Source organism: Anolis sagrei, chromosome Y, assembly GCF_037176765.1.
Source record: "Anolis sagrei isolate rAnoSag1 chromosome Y, rAnoSag1.mat, whole genome shotgun sequence".
Taxonomy (NCBI): domain Eukaryota; kingdom Metazoa; phylum Chordata; class Lepidosauria; order Squamata; family Dactyloidae; genus Anolis; species Anolis sagrei.
In genome coordinates, this window is record NC_090035.1 from 54,655,715 (window position 1) to 54,671,568 (window position 15,854).

At 40.5% G+C, this 15,854-nt stretch overlaps 1 long non-coding RNA gene across 1 annotated transcript; it reads left to right on the forward strand.

Moving 5' to 3' along the window:
* The first annotated feature begins 13,364 nt into the window (after positions 1-13,364).
* Positions 13,365-13,710, forward strand: LOC137095122 (uncharacterized). The gene is made up of 2 exons (XR_010908794.1): positions 13,365-13,473; positions 13,555-13,710. It is a non-coding gene; the product is annotated as an uncharacterized lncRNA (long non-coding RNA).
* Positions 13,711-15,854: the final 2,144 nt, after the last annotated feature.

Consider the following 15,854-nt stretch of genomic DNA (forward strand, 5'->3'; position numbering starts at 1 on the left):
AAAATTAACCTGTTTCAGAGATGGGAACCAGCCCCATCTCCAAGATACCTCATTATCAGTATATGCAAGTACAGGTGTACCATATCCAAAATCCTTTGCACTTCTGATCATTTCAGTCAATGGATACTTAACCTGTACTTGAAAAAGACTGGAGGAAGGTAGAAGACAAAAGTCTGAAGGCTTATGGTTTCCATCAGCATTTTTGGACATTTGGGGGCTTATGATGACAAGTCCCATGATATTTGGCCTGGGAACCAGATTGTTGACTCCCAAATACTATGACAGACAATTGCAAATGCAAATTAGGAGTAGCCTATTGATTTTAATATGTTCATGGTACTCTTTGCTGTATGATAAGGATGGGAACCATGTAGACCTTCACTTACTGTGGCAATGCAACTCTTAGCTGCCCTAACCAGTATAGGCAAGGATAAGAAATGCAGGTCTGCAAAATCTGAACGGCTGGGAAAAGGGGGTCTTTTCCATCAGTAATCGGAGCCAGGCCTAACATTAGGCAGAGTGGCTGACTGTCTCAGGTAAAAGATGAGAGGAGATGGCAGCAAAACATGAGCTATTCTTTCTGAACTTCTGGAAGACCTTCCCTGTTAGAGGACAGAGCCTCCCAGGACTAATCTTGCATCTACACTGTAGAATGAATGCAGCTTGACACCACTTAAATTTCCATGGCCTGATGCTATGGAATCCTAGAAACTATAATTTTACAAGGTATGCAATCTTCTTACCAAAATATGCTGGTGCCTCATCAAACTACAAATCTCAGGATACTGCACCCTGGCAGTTCAAGTGCTGTCAAACTGCATTCATTCTTCACTACAGATCCATTCTAAGGTCTTCAGTTTCAGCTGTAGTGGAGGTCACCATCCTGTTGCCAATGAGGAAAGAAGGTTCAATCCTCAAACTGAAGTCGATAGGAACTTTAGGAGGATCTGCCCGAGGGAGGAGAGACCCTGGGACCCCACCAAAGAGAGATCGCTACTTTGGCGAGCTAAGAGAAGTCTGATTTTCAGCCATTTTATTTTCTTAAAAATCCAAAAGGAATCTCACCAAAGTTGAAGAAGCGGCACTGAGGTGTTTTATTAGCTATTCAGCTGAAAAGGATGCAATGTAGCAATCATTCGCCTACAGAGCATGTGGTTACAGAGATCATAGGCATTTTTATAGAGAATACAGGCTTAGAAGTTTCAAAATTCCCACTTCCCGCTCCCCACCCTCTTCCCAGCTCAAAGGTGATTGGTTGATGCAATAACAGCTGGGAGGAGGCGCGGCCGCCCTCCCCGTGACAGAGCTAATCACAGAGCTCCTCTGCTGTGCAGGAGCCTATCAGGACACTCCTACCGCCTCGGTGCTCTGGTGAATCAGGAAGAGGGGAGGCGGGATGAAGAAGAAACAATGGTTTCATGAGTGGATTATAGGATTTTCATGCCTTGGGGCTCTTGAGTCCGAAAACTGGCCTGCGAAAGAAACCAAATCTATCATCCCTTGATGGGATGGCGATAAATGATTACTTTATCTGGGTTTTCCTGTCGCCATCAGATATGACACAATGAAGAGGCTGGGGTGGATGTCCGTTGTGGAGAATTTTGAATGCAAGAAAACAGTTTTGGGGGGAAAAGGCTTTTCGAGGGTCTTTTGCCCCCAGTGTGAAGTGATCAAAAGTTTGCCAAGCAAAATCCTTTGTCCGGCGGCCCAACCCCAAAACCAAACAATGGCTTTCAATTCTATGTTTCCATGCACATGTATCAAGATATGGGTTCTTTTGTGATTGCTGATTGCCTTTTCAGAACAGCTGGCAGCTTCCTTGTTGACTTCCCCCAAAGTGTGGGGAAAGGGTTCAGAGCCAGGGCAGAAATATGAGGGAAATTACATGGGGAAATAAAGGAATCACAAGAAATTCATGTCAAACACCCCCTCTCTATCCCACTCACCACAGAAATTGATTAAAATAATAATTTCAGAAAAGCATGAGTCCATAGTTCATTCAGGGAAAATTCATGGATGGAGACAAGTCCTTTTGAGTCAAAAATGCCTTGCAGAAAGTTCAATAGACACAGGGAGGTAGCTTGGTGATTTCACTGAGCCAAAGGATTGAGACTTGCAGCGCTGAGATTGAGCTGGTCCTTGGTCCTTGGGAAACTATAACTCCTTCCAAGGACTAGGGCCCCAAGGTCAGGCTGCTCCATGAAAGCCTCATGGGGTAGCTGCACCGAGTCTCCAGGGCAGGGGCTTGGCAGGGGCGAAGAAGTGGCAAAAGGCAGCGGCAGCACAGCAGCAGCGAGGCCGGTCTTTTGACAATCAGCTGTTTCCTTGAAATTATATTCTTAAAACTTAAAAGGTTATTCCCCGAGAGTAGAAGCCCAAAATGCAAAAAGCGAGATAGCAGATAGTGTTAGAATTGAGACAGGAAAAATATACCATCAAAATGGAGGCAATCTGCCATCTTGCAGATACGGGGCCCCCTGGGGAGGAGCACAGATTCGGCCTCCCCAGAACGCCTGGGAGGCATCTCGGGCAGGCCTGCAGTCTCCCGCGGCCTGGAAAAGGTTAGTTTCATGTAGTTGGATAGTTTCAGGCAAGAAAGAGACACAAAGTATCAAGCTGGAGAGTTAAAAAGTTGCAATTTCATTCATCTTTATTTGGGGATTTGTTACATAGTTGGGGCTAGCAAGGAAGTGAAAGGAGAGAGCACACGGCTGTGTAGAGTCCCTGGTTGAGTTTGCTGTTGGGGCACATTTCATCAGTTTGGCCCAATTTGGTATCCAGGAACTGCAGAACTCCCTGCTGTTGGTCACACTAGCTTGAAGGCAGGGGAAAGGGTTCCCTCGATGACAAAACTGGTCAACCTCTATGGAATGGCATATCTTCCAACATGTCACAGTAAGAAACTGGGATCCATGTGGCTGACCAACACCAAAGTTGGTGGCTGACCAACACCAGAGTTGGTGTCTGACCAACACCAAAAGGTAAACAAAGGCAAGAAGAAAGCAAAAGTTATTAATAACTGTTGGAAAGTATACAGAAATGTTCTCACTGAGGTGAGAACAGCATTTCTCAACCTGGGGGTCAGGACCCCTGGGCGGGGTTGCAAGTAGGTATCAGAGAGATCTCCACAGATGATCAGAAAACATAGTATTTTCTGTTGGTTATGGGTGTTCTGTGTTGGAAATTTGGCCCAATTCTATTGTTGGTGGGATTCAGAATGCCCTTTGATTGATTATAAATCCCAGCAACTAAACTCCCAAATGTCAAAGTCTATTTTCCCCAAACTCCACCAGTTTTTACATTTGGGCATATTGAGGATTCGTTCCAAGTTTGATCCAGATCCATCCAGTGCTTTCTGGATTTCCCGGACCCTCTACAAATTGCACTAGCCTCGGCCCGGCCTTTTAAATTACCTTGAACAGGCAGGATTATTTTAAATATATATGTGCTGTTGTGATTTTTAATGCTTATATTGTCTGGTTAATTTTATGTTATGTTGTTTACTTTGTATGTATTGGAAATCCTCAGGGAGATAGAGCGGTATATAAATAAAGTTTTGTTGTTGATGATGATGTAGGTGAACTACAACTCCAAAACTCAAGGTAAATGCTCACCAAATCCTTCCAGTATTTTCTATTGGTCATGGGAGTTCTGTGTGCCAAGTTTGCTTCGATTCCATTGTTGGTGGAGTTTAAAATGCAATTTGTTTGTAGGTGATTACAACTCCCAAATGACAAAACCGCCCCCTAAACCTACCAATATTATAATGTGGGCATATCGGGTATTCGTGCCAAATTTGGTCCAGTGAATGAAAATACATCTTGCAAATCAGATCTTTACATTACAATTCATAATAGTGGCAAAATTGCAATTATGAAGTAGCAATTAATTTTTTTTATTTTGGGGGGTCACCACAACATGAGTAACTGTAGTAAGGGGTCACAGCATTAGGAAGGTTTAGAAACACTGGGCTAGAAGGAAGTTGAAGGCCTTCAAGAGGTTAACAGGTCTAGTAGAGACCTGGCTTGCCCAATTTTGAACGAGACTACAGCAAGCCGAAAGGGCTAGTATAGCCACCGGCAAGCACAACCTCTAAGCCGGTCTAGCAGTTTCTCTTGGGAGGCCTGGAGGGGGCTCTGGAAAGAAAAAGTGGTTAGTAAGCAGTTTGCACAGGGTGGAGCAACAGGGCATCTTCTCTCACAGGCCACCAATGAGATGAAGCTTTGCTAATGCAGCGCTTTGCAGCAAGGGATGGGGCATGGATAGAGCAGGCGAAGGAGGACAGATGCTGGGGAAGCCAGGAGCAGGTGCAACTGGACTGCCAAGCTCCACTTTGTCTGAGAAAGTTCCCATAAGTGGGAGCGGAGGGGATTGTTCCTATTTCATTGCTTCCCAGATGGCAAAAACGAAGGTAGAGACACTTTGCTGCTCTCTTTAGCCCAGAGAATATGCATCATTTTGCTTGTACAAAATCAAGTCTTTAAAATAAGCATGCCAAGTGGTACACTTTGTAAGTGAGTAAAGCTTTTCATTTTGCGAAAGCAGTACAGTAAATTAAACTTGGGTTTGATATGAAAATATGTCTTGCACCTCCCCCCCCCCCAAACTAAACTTGAAACTCACACTTGTATTTCCCCCCATGACTTCAAAGTTTCCAGAATGCTTCCATCTCAACCCAGGTGGAAGTCTCAAAAAAGGAATGGAAACATACAAATCAGGGGACTATTACCAAGGCATTCTAGAGTCAATCTACATGTTGGAAACAGCAACTTTCTACAGCCTGCTATACTAGTTATTTGTTATGTATATAATTCAGATTGCTTACTGTATTGTTTATGTGTGTGTTTAGTATGCAGTTTTCCTTAACTCTATGTTGTGGGAGAGGCTGCAGATCATGTGATCAGATCTATTTATTATTTATTTATTTACGTCATTTTTATCCCACCCATTTCAGCCTGAAGGTGATTCAGGGCAGCATACAGACCGGCAACAATTAGATGCCACACAGACACGCACACACACATACATATATTGGTTAAAAGCCATTAAATCACATCATAAATACATATAAAAACCATAGAAACAATAAAAATTATAAGAATCTATAAAAACAATGTCCTCCAGTTCAATTTCTCATCTGTTTACATCGCCTTAGCCATTCAGTGTTCATATTCTAATTTTGAGTTCATCTGGTCACGCTGAAGTTCCAAACGCTTGCTCAAAGAGCCAAGGTTTCCCTCTTCTCTGAAAGGTCAGAAGGAAGGGGGCCAATCTAATATCCCACAGCCGAGGGATCCACCGCTGAGAAGGCCCTGTCTCTTGTCCCTGCCAGATGCGCCTGTGAGGCAGGCAGGATCGAGAGCAAGGGCCTCCTCAGACGATCCTAACTTCCTAAAAAATTCATAGGGAGAGATGCATTCGGATAGATAAGCTGGGCTGGAACCGTTTAGGGCTGTATAGGCTAAAACCAGCAATTTGAATTGTGCCTGATAGCAAACTGGCAGCCAGTAGAGCTGGCGCAACAGTGGAGTTATATACTCCCTGAGTGCAGCTCCCATTAGTAATCTGGCTGCCGTACACTGGACCATTTGAAACTTCCAAGCAGTTTTCAAAGGCAGCCCCACGTAGGGGGCATTGCAGTAGTCTATAGGACTATTCAGATCTCAGACTCCATTTTAGAAGTCAGTAGAAACAGAATACTTTAGATAACTTACTGTTTACACCATAAGAAATTTGTATTCACACAAATAAATACAATATCACAAAAGGGAACAATATACGATATTCATAGAATTGTAGAATATTTGAGTTGGAAAAGATCTTGTGGGCCATTCAGTCCACCCCCTGTCAAGAAGCAGGAAAATCACATTCAAAGCACCCTTTTTGTGGGTGCTTTTTGGGATTTACAACTCCTAGAATTCCACAATAGGAGGATTGGTCCAGCTGTTTTCCAAATTCTGATTTTAACTCCTCTCACCTCCCAGAAAATGAAATTTATTACGATCACAGATAAGATACCTCCCAGAAGATCAACACCACAACTTCTTGATGTTATTTAGTCTTAAGGAAGAAGAATTTGAAGTAGTTAAGGATTCACATCCTTTTTCAAGAAGAACTTTATTTTTCTACCTCATCTCCATCTCCCTGAGGGGACTCAGGGCGGCTTACATGGGACCAAGCTCAAGACAACATACAATTAAACACAGAACAATTGCATATTAAAATAGCATAAACACAGCTTAAACAATAATAAACAAGCATCATAAGCAACAACAGAGAGGGGGGCAATGTTTGAAATGAGTTAAAGGATAGGCTGGTCAATAAGGTGGCTAGAGCGTATAGTAGCATAGGAATAGAGCAATGAAACAGGATCATTTCAGCTTAACTTAAAAAGTGTAGTAGTCAAATATAGAAACTTGAATTCAGGTCATGGTTAGGGACCATCTGTCAAAGGAGTTGTCAGTTGAATGCACTATGAAACATCCACGCCTTTAGTTCCTTACAGAATGTGAATAGGGAGGGTGCCAGCCTAATCTCCTGGGGGGGGTAGTTCCAGAGATGAGGGGCCACCACCGGGAATGCCCTCTCTCTTGTCCCCTCCAACCATGCCTGAGACGGGGGTGGGAGCAAGAGAAGAGCATCCCCAGAAGATCTTAAGGGAGGATGCGGTCATGAAGATAGGCAGGTCCTGAACTATTTAGAGCTTTATAGGTAATAACCTGCACCTTGAATTGGGACCAGAAACTTATCGCCAGCTAGTGGACTTGTTTGAACAGGGGGGTTGACCGCTCCCCGTAACTTGCTCCAGTTAACAATCTGGCATCCAATTTTTGCACCAGCTGTAGTTTCCGAACTATCTTCAAGGGCAGCCCTACGTAGAATGCATTACGGTAGTCCAATCTTGAGAAAACTAAGGCATGGACTACTAAAAATACATACACACACACAACAAACATTACATCCACTATTCTCAGAGAACTTTTGTAGCTTTTGGGGGAAAAGGTGGTTGATGACTATCCCCTCCCCAAAGAAGGTGTGTTGGGCTAGCACAGTCCCCACCAGGTCTCAACAGAACAAGAATAGAAGGAAGTCAACAGGCCTGCAAGGATCCGCCCAGGCCTGCCAGGACCCGCCACAGCCCTGCCCCTGCTCCCTGGAGAAATGCAAGATAGTTGCTAAGACTGGCAGAGCTGCAGGTCCTTTCACAGGTGTGCAAAGCGAGTGCCTGCCCCTCAGCTGGCTTACAGGCCACCAGAGATGAAAGGCTGCCTTGGTGAGGAAATACCAATCAGCTTCTGAAGCACCACCTATGGAAGAATGCAGAAAACTCATAAACTGGTGGTGGCGGCATTCAGGGCTAACACCTGTGGAAGCCTTAACTGAGAAGTACTGGGTAGGGTTAGCAGAATAAAAAAACTGGGGAGGAATCCTGTAATACTAAATGGCTGTGTAGAAGAGGGAGTGTCAGCAGGTGCTGTTATCTTGTTGGTAAATAAGCAATATCTGCTAAAAGTCCTTAAACAGCTGAGGAGGGAAAGGAAAGAGCCTGAAGCTGTTAGGAATTATGAGAGTTGAAGTTCAAAACACCTGGAGTGTGAAGTCTTGGCCTAGTTTTTACCCCTCTATCTCCCTGTTTGCTCCATTCTGCTAAGTTTTAGAGTAGGAGCTTAGGATCCCCCTAGAGGCCAAGCTCTGTTGGTTCAGCCCATTCTGGCTCAGAGCCTGGTGGAAAGACCTTTTATTCCATTCTTCTTGGACATAGCTTGTAGTAATTAGCCAGAAAGTGTCTGGTCTGGCTTAGCAGTCTGGAACAGGCAATCCTTAGCACGTATTTGCCTCAGGGACCAAAGTTTATAGATGTACATGCCAAAGACCTAAGCAATACATGTCCCAGAATTTATAGAAGTACTTTTCATAGAATATAGTTTTGTTATTTACCTCAGAGTTGTACCTTATACCTGTACCTTACTACTCTGATTCTATACCATCAAGAATCAAACTACACTTTTGTATACCTTGTTTTGATTTACCTTGATTATTCAGTAAACTTAACTGGTTAAATTTAGTCCTGTCTGTAGAGTTTTATTTTGGAGGTATTAAAGTACATATAGGGCATACCGATGGTCACTGGGCAAATAGCCAGACATGTATAGTTTTCTCATCAAACCTTCCCGGCGTGCCATTACATGAAGGAAGGGCCAAAGTTGGCCCATGCTTGCTCTAGGACCTATAACAGGAAATTGTAAGGTGAAGGAAGATAGAAATTTAATTCCCATTATCCTATATCGGTTACTGGAGGCAGCCTGCATTCCCTCATGCTTATTTATTTATTGTATCAGAAGTGAAGAATCCTAGAGTTGGAAAGGACCCCAGAGGCCATCTTTAATTAATAGGGACTTATCTATTGTATAAATCCCAACACTTGCTACCAAATATAAAGGATAGGGGATTATTTAAGTGTAAATCCCACCAGTTGACAACTACTTGAAAAGGAACATGGCTTCTTTAATTAAAAATCAAAAGCTGAATAAGCTGGAACTATCTTCTGGCTGAAAAACCCTTCAAAATAACACTGACTACCACCACAAATTAAAAGTAATGTTAAGCCCTTGACTTACTTGAGACATCTTTAGGCTAGAATGTGCGGGATTCACACTCAGGCTGAGGTAACACTGAAGAGATTGCTTTTTAAAATATACGCTGCCACTATTTAGCCTTTGATTTCTTTAGTAAATTGCTTTAAAGCTTCTCACACAGAGGCACACATGAGGCAGATGTTGTGAACAAATAACAATGGTTTATTTGAGAGAATTTCAACAAAACAGGCATTAAGCTTAATTGTTTTGATGTTGAGTAAAGTGTGCGGTTTCTTTAAACAGTTCAAAACTTAGTTGCACATAACACTCCTCTCTCCCTCCAGAAATTCCTTACAGGATTCCTCTCTGTATAATATAAATGGGTTCCTGAATATATACACACAACAAAAATACCACTTATACATAAAGTAAACAATAATAGAATTCAGCAAGCAGTTATATAGATATGTTGTACTGTTCAATTTCACAGTGATGTCGAACAAATAGAATGTAAATTTTGGTACACTCTCTTTAGAATAATATCAATGTTGTATCTTCTTATGTTGAGTAGCTTATGGATCAGCCGCCCAGGACCGGTTTCAGCCTTATTTCAGGCCTTCTTCTGGTGGATTGAAATTAATGTATAAATCAATATTTTGCTACAGTTACATACATATTAAATATCATATATTAGAATGCGCTCTAAGAAACTTGCTAAGTCTTCACACTTGTTATTAGAACAATATTTGTTGAACATATCTGTGCAGAAGTTATTAATACTTTGCATGTTTTGAACTGTATATATATGTGTTTGGGTTAGCTACAGTAACACTGGAGCAGCCTATTTCAGAGATCCTCAGTCAGCATTACCATGGAGACCAAGGCAAGCTGGCAGAAGGAGGAGTTGGAGGAGCCAAGTGGAGAGAGTTTTGAAAAAGGACAGTTTGAGAGTCAGTTAGAAGTTGATTTGGTATCTGAGAGGAGTAAAAGAGTGGACGTGAAGAGTAGAGTGGGAGAGAAAAGTGTGAAGCAAAGAATTGTGGCTTTGGGAAGCCTGAATAGCTACTGGAGGTTTCTCAGTCTAAGGATGCTGAAAGGAGAAACATAGCCAGTTTTCTTTAGTCAAGCGAAAGGCTAAAGGACAAGCTTGTTAATTTATTTGATCAAGGAAAGATCAAATAGGGAAGATAGTCCTGTACTGAACATATGTAAAAGACTGAACTTTGTAAGTATTTCTAAATGCATTTTATTTCATTATGTTCAACCTATACAATTGTAAAATGTATTTATGTATGTAAAATTACAGACCACCCGAAGAAGGCCTAAAGCAAAGGCCGAAACCGGTCGTGGGAGGCTGATTCATGAACATACAACGACATCACTAAAAGACTATACAGAACTTATTTCATATTGCTTAATTTTGTGACTACTGTGAATTGAACAGTCTAAGTTTCACAATTTACCTATTTGTTGGACTTATTCATTATGTTATCTTTATAAGTGGATTATTGGTGTTTAACCTGTTTACTAAGGAACCCATTCATATTATATTGTTCCAAAGCATTGCTTTGTTATGGCAGAATGGCTACAGGAATTAAGTTTTGATGATAAATTCAAGGAATCTTTAATTAAAGACAGATCACTTTTTGAAACTGGGGGATCCACCCCCAGTAACTCCAATAGGGAGACAAATATAAGGGAGTATGAAAAGTTGAAATGTAGAGAAATTAGGCTGGACTTGCATGCAACAACACAGGCGGAATATATTAGAGCCAATAGAATACCCAGGGGACTATGCATTTTCAAACCCCCAGGGATGTTTCAAGATGATGAGTCTTTTCATCAAAAATGGGTGGCAATTCTCAACAAATGTTCACAGGACTTGATGCTCCTGCTAATTGCACGTTCGAACGAGGAAATTGCCATCGTAAAAACTCAGTCTCAAGGTGTGCTAGAGAAACTCAACTCTGATGCGCAATTTAAAATTGATTTGGACACCCTCACAAATAAACTCAAGGAATTTTCCACACAACTTAGATCTTTTAAACTGAAAAAGTTTGAAAGGGACGAAAATGATTACAAGAACAACAAAGTTTACCAGTGGCTATACTCCAAACACTACCACTCCAGAAAACAAGTAAGGTTTAGTGAATTCACTTCTGAAGAAGACACAGGTTCTATGTCGGATAGTTCAGGACATAGTGTGGCCTCATACAGGAGGGACAACAGCCACATACCTAGACGTACGGGTCGTATCAGAAACAAACCTAATCGTTTTTTTCAAGAGGCTCCAAATGTGAAACGGAAAACTTAATAGTGAATTTATCCAACAGAGTTTTAACCCCTCAGAAAAAGCATGTTATTAATAAAGGACTAACATTTGTCCCTAAACCCAAATACAATCCATTTAAGATGCGTATAGAATTAGCTAGGCTATTTCGTACCATCAGATTAAGACAGCATTTTGGGACCACAATAAACAGCACTAATTCTACCTTCAAACCTCGTAGTAACTTTTTTCCTAGCACAGACCATATAGGACTTAGAGTTTTTGAAAAAACAATATGTGAGGAACTCTGTCACACATTCACAAAAAATAAAGGGACACACAGTAAAAACTTTTCTAACAGTGAGTGGAACACGCTTCGTAGTTTAGCCAATGACAAAAACATCATTTGGAAGCCGGCTGACAAGGGTGGAGCCATAGTGTTAATGAACCATACTGATTATATTAATGAGATCCATAGACAATTATCAATAAGAGAACACTATCTTAATATAGAACGGGATCCCACACATCACATCCAATCTATTATAAAAACGGTGACAATGGAAGGACTGTCGCTTGGATATATATCAGAGGATGTGTATAAGTATCTACACACTCCATGGCCCAGAACCCCTGTACTGTATATTCTTCCGAAAATACATAAGAACATCAGACCAGTTCCGGGCCATCCTATCATATCAGGATCAGGCTCCATTCTAGAACCATTAGCAAAATTTGTGGATTACCATTTACAACCCTTTGTAAAACAGACTTCATCTTATGTTAGGGACACTAAACACTTTATCAATATCATTGAACCCTTGGTGATTCCAACAGATGCTGTTCTGATGTCCATAGATGTAACTTCATTATACACTATCATTCCAATAGAAGAGGCACGCACAGTATGTGAGTCTACTCTGAACAGGAGATCAAACTGTCACCCTCCCACTTTCTTTTTGTTGGACCTCCTTGATATCATTCTCGAAAAAAATTTCTTTAAATTTGACCAAAAATATTATTTTCAAATACAAGGAGTGGCCATGGGCAGCCCTGTTGCACCTTCAATAGCAAATTTATTTATGGATAATTTGGAAAACAATATAATTCTGAATCGTGCATATAACCCTGTAGCGGATAGCATAATCAAATATTGCAGATTTATTGATGATATCTTCATCATTATAAACTCACATCATGAGGCAGAAACATTATTATCCTGGATCAATACAGTACACCACAATATCAAATTTACAGGGAACATCAGTGCCACATCCTTGGTTTTCCTGGATGTCATGATTATAAAAGAAAACGACCGATTGAGGGTGAGAAACCACCGTAAAACCACGGATAGAAACTCTCTGTTACACTACAATAGTTACCATCATTGGGCATTAAAAAATAATCTACCGTTTTCACAGATGCTCAGGATTAAACGTAACTCCTCGACCCAACAGGATTTCACTCAGGAGATTGAGGTAATGAAACGACAGTTTAGAAACCGGGGATATCCTGAACATATAATACAATCATCTTATCTAAAAGTAGCCAATATTCCCAGGTCTAAACTTCTAGAGAACAAGACTAGACCTAGAGTAGAAAGATTAATATGGCCACTTACTCTCACTAATATGTCCAGTTTAGCCATCAGTACAATTAAAAAATACTGGAACCTAATAAGGGACATCCCGGGCTGTGAAAGACCCCCATTAATAGCATATAAAAGAACCAAGAGCATCGGGGATTTTTTGGTACATTCAGATTTAACACATAATGTTCGGACCATGAAATCAAATCTGATTGGCAATTATCGGTGCCACCATTGCTCAGTGTGTAACCAATTGGTGGAGACAAAAATTTTTACACACCAACACCCACCATTGAATATTAAATTCTCCCATTTTGCTACATGCACAACTAAAGGAGTTATCTACATGATTATTTGTGAATGCAATCTGATGTACGTTGGTCAAACTCGTCGAGAAGTGAAATCTAGGATTATAGAACACCGGAGCAAAATTAGAACTAATTCCAGAGACTCCATACTGTATAAACATTTTGATGATCTACGGCACAATCCTGAATCTTTCAAATACCACATATTAGAAGTAGTCACACAATCCAAACACATGGACTTTAACATTAAACTCCTACAAAGGGAAACATATTGGATCTTCAGATTATGGACGGAACACCCACACGGTCTTAATGAATACAATTCATACAGTTGCTATATATAACCTGGAGATTTTTTGTATTATCCCTTATATACTACACATCCCTGGGGAGTACATTACTCACAACGCCATCTAGTGGTGACTTCCTCTACACCTATAACTTTAAATGAGCCTTTAATTAAATTCTCTGTCTCCTCTACATCTGATGTGCATTTTCCTCTTTAAATAGAGGAAACCCCCAGATCCTGTTCATACTCGCAATTAGAATCAAACTTAGAAGCAGAGTATCTTGTGAGTATACACCTATTTGGTGAAATATATTGGTAAAAGATTTATTTTGATATATGTAACGTTTAAATGTTAATAGCCACAATTTGTTCCTTTTACCTAGATCCCATTGCAAAAAAACTTAAGTATCTCTTATGAGAACATATGTAAAAGACTGAACTTTGTAAGTATTTCTAAATGCATTTTATTTCATTATGTTCAACCTATACAATTGTAAAATGTATTTATGTATGTAAAATTACAGACCACCCGAAGAAGGCCTAAAGCAAAGGCCGAAACCGGTCGTGGGAGGCTGATTCATGAACATACAACGACATCACTAAAAGACTATACAGAACTTATTTCATATTGCTTAATTTTGTGACTACTGTGAATTGAACAGTCTAAGTTTCACAATTTACCTATTTGTTGGACTTATTCATTATGTTATCTTTATAAGTGGATTATTGGTGTTTAACCTGTTTACTAAGGAACCCATTCATATTATATATGAAGCAGAGGAATACCCAGGAGAAAGTTCAGATTCTGAACATGAACAAGACCCTGTGCCTGTGTCAGAAATGGCTTTTAAATATAAACTGGAGATGAAACGATTAGAAATGGAGGAAAGACAAAAAGTTAGGGAACAAGAATTAAGGCGAATGGAACTAGAGAAATCCAGTCAGGCTCAGGAACAAGAGAGAGAATTAAGGCAAATGGAAATTGAATTGGAAAAACAGAGATTAGCCTTGTCTCAACCACACATTAGTAACCAAGAAGGGAGCTCTAGGGTGGACGCCACAGATATGTTTTTAAGGAGATTCCCTAAGTTCACTAAGGATGATGATGTGGAGAAGTTTTTAATTTCGTTTGAGAGGTGTTGTAGAGACTTTGAAATTGCTGAGGAGAAATGGATAACTTTCTTAAGACCTCAGATAAGCAGAAAGTTTTTAGAAATCTATGGAGACCTGCCTGAGGAGTCCCATAGAGATGATAGTTTATTTAAAAAGCAGGTTCAACAGAGACTCCAATTGATGCCTGAGTTTTACAGACTAAAGTTTAGAACTCTGAAAAGAGAAAGGAACCAGAGTTTTGCTCAGGTGGCCTCAAGACAGTCTCAGCTGTTCGATAGTTGGCTAAGAACGTCTGAGGTAGAAAATTACCAACAATTAAGAGAGCTAATGAAATTGGAAGTTATTTCATTTGGTGCCGGCAGATTATCGTTGTTTGGTGCAGGATGAAAAACCAGCGACTGCTGGAGAAGCAGCTGTCATGGTAGATCAATTAATTACCTTAAAGGAAGTATTTAAATAGAAGATGTGCCAAATGATAAAAAGCCAAACAAGCAGCCATTTTATCGTTATAAAACGCACCCACAGCAGGGAAGAGGTCCTGCAGTAGAAAACGCCACGTGGAGGAAGCAGAGTGTAATAAGTCAAACTGAGCCTGAGGGAAAAATGAGGTGTTTTCAATGTGGAAAATGGGATCATTTAAGATATCAATGTCCCCTTTAAAAAAAGGATAAGACATCCCTCTTTGTTAGCAAAGTAAATGAAACAAAGAAGGCAGAACCAGCTACTGTGTCTAAAGATAGCCTGGAAGCAGTACCCCAAGAGAAACAATGTCTGTTTATCCTGTCAAACACACCAACTGAGGAGTACTTAGAATCCATTTCCATTGACAACAAGTACATGAAGAGATGGAGAGATACAGGATCATACATCCAGATGTAATCCCTCAGAAATTTCGACATCCTACCTCAGAAATAAATTTAAAAGGCTTGGGACCTGCAATACCAACTGAAGTAGTTTCTCTGCCTCCACTATACCAGTTGGTGGCAGAATTCAGAAAAATAAACAATAATTCTCCCTCTACTCTCCTGTCACACGACAGCAGCGTGTGCGTTCTCTCCACTCTGATCACCTCCTCGCAAAATTGAACATATCCATTAAACACCCTGTGTTACAACACATTTAAGTTACTTACAAAGTTATATACTTGAGAATTTGTTCTCCTTGGGAGATACAGGTTTTTGACTCAGTGGTATCTAAATCAAAGGAACGAAATGTGGCTATGAGTGTTTGAAAATTGCTATGTTAAAAATAATTATTCTGTAAAAAATATTAAAGTGTTTTACAAATTAGGAGGGTACTCACATGATACTCTGCTCTATGTTGAGTTCTGGCTGCGAGTATGGAAGAGGTCTGTGGGTTTCCTCTATTTAAAGGGGAAAGAACTACTTCAGGTAAAAAAGAGAAGCTCATTTAGAGTCATAGGAGCAAGGGTTGTGAACAGCAAACACCAGATGGCACTGTGGATGCTCTCCATGTATTCAAGTAGGGATGTATAGTATAATTGATTGAGGTCCAGAGACTATGTGTACAAATTTAGTTCATTCAGACCATGTGGGTATTCCGTCCTTCATCTGAAAATCCAGTATGCTTCTCTACGTAGAAGTTTGTTGTTGAAATCCATTTCTTTGGAATGAGTAACCACTTCAAGGATATGAAACTTAAAGGATTCTGGGCTATGTTGTAAATCATCAAAGTGTTTGTAAAGTTATAG